Source organism: Bactrocera latifrons, unplaced genomic scaffold, assembly GCF_001853355.1.
Source record: "Bactrocera latifrons isolate USDA-ARS-PBARC rearing strain unplaced genomic scaffold, ASM185335v1 scaffold_17, whole genome shotgun sequence".
NCBI classification, from domain to species: Eukaryota; Metazoa; Arthropoda; class Insecta; order Diptera; family Tephritidae; genus Bactrocera; species Bactrocera latifrons.
In genome coordinates, this window is record NW_017535185.1 from 676,459 (window position 1) to 678,096 (window position 1,638).

Sequence of the window (1,638 nt, forward strand, 5' to 3'; positions counted from 1 at the left end):
ATAATAAACATTATATTTTATAATTTTAATCTTATTCAATTATCTTTGAATTTATTTCTAACCTCAAAATATACAACATATTCATAAAACATCCCACTGATTTCTACATATATACCTACGATTTTGAGTTTTGGTAGCTTGAGTGAACTAACCTAACTTAACCTTTTAACCAAATATGTACAAATATTACCATAGTGCAACCTAACGGTATCACAACTTCCCAAAAACCTGTTTAGACTCACGCACCTGCAAAAAATTGAGGAACTACTATTATTTCTCGACAATTTTTAAATATTTTCAAGCAGCTTGCATATTCACAGCAAGCATTTGCATATACTCTCACACATAAATTTTATCCTAAATACTATCTTTACTTTAACCGTGCCGATACCTCTTTCCATGTTTTCGTATATTTCGTTACTCATGTACTCGGAAACAACGCTGCGATCTCAGGTCGCACCGAACCAGTGCACAATTGTGTCATTAACTCCAGCATCTTTATTGTTTATACAAAAACTTCGTGAAACCCGATCACCTCAAAGGTGAGCAAGTAGAAAAGTAAACATGCATACATAATTTGTTGTGTATTTACGTAAGTGCATGTTTGTATGTTTGGGAAAATAAACGCACGAAAAAACGCTGTAGCTACATACGTACAAAAGAGCGTAAAACAAAAAATTTGTGAGGAAGAACCTACGAAACAACAAGCTTCAACATACATATGTACATAATCCATATCCAGAGAACCGACTTGTAAAATCAGCTCATTTTTGCTGGGCGCTCGCGCTCTTTCGGCTGCTTGCTTAATCTAACACTTTTACCTTATGTGTACATATGCATGTATACATATATGTGTGTATGTTTGCAGGCATTTGAATAACTAAAAATGTATAAAATTAATGTATGTATTTGCATATATAAGCCTACATATAAATATGTAAATTTTTTATACCTGTGCATATATTTTTTATGTATATTGTGTTTAGTTACTAGAAGCGTGCCCGGCTTACCCAGCCATGTCATGATCGTTGCGCATTCAAATGTTCAGCACGCGCGCTCGCGAACAGTCGTCTTTACGTTTCCAATAAGCCATTTGTGGTTGAACAGACGAACGTATTTCAAATGGTGTGACTTTGAGCGAAAGAAATTGCGAATAAAAGAAATCGCCACACTCAACCGCTAACACAACATGTAATGAAGTATAAGTGGCATTTGAAACGCTGGAACAACATAGATCGTGCGAAACTTTGCGCAAAGTTGGCGAAAATTTTCCTTTAAATATTTTGTGAAAGTCTAGTGTCAAAACAACAAACAAGCGTACGCAGCTTGTGAAAGGATTTGCATTAAAGGATAACTGAAGAGACACGAAAATCATTGACAAGAAAAATTTTAAAAATTCCAAAAAAAATTTAAAATTCCAAAATATATAAAAACTCCCAAAATCATATAAAAAAAATTCCAAACAAAAAAATTAAGAATACAATAAATGTTTTTCATCTGGCGCAATAAAAATAAAAATTACCAAAAATTTGTTAAATAAAAAACGAATAAAAATAAAATGTCACAATAAAAGTTGCATTTAAAATATGCAACAACTATTTAGTGGAGGTAAAAGAGCAAAAACTATTAAATAAAAAA

At 32.3% G+C, this 1,638-nt stretch overlaps 2 protein-coding genes across 3 annotated transcripts in view; one reads left to right on the forward strand and one right to left on the reverse strand.

Annotated features, from left to right (window-relative positions):
• LOC108966778 (charged multivesicular body protein 7) overlaps window positions 1–1,638 on the reverse strand; it is a gene marked incomplete in the record, with an annotated part of 9,134 nt that overhangs the window by 7,022 nt on the left and 474 nt on the right.
• LOC108966777 (pantothenate kinase 3) overlaps window positions 1–1,638 on the forward strand; it is a 25,789-nt gene that overhangs the window by 4,813 nt on the left and 19,338 nt on the right. The window lies entirely within an intron of this gene.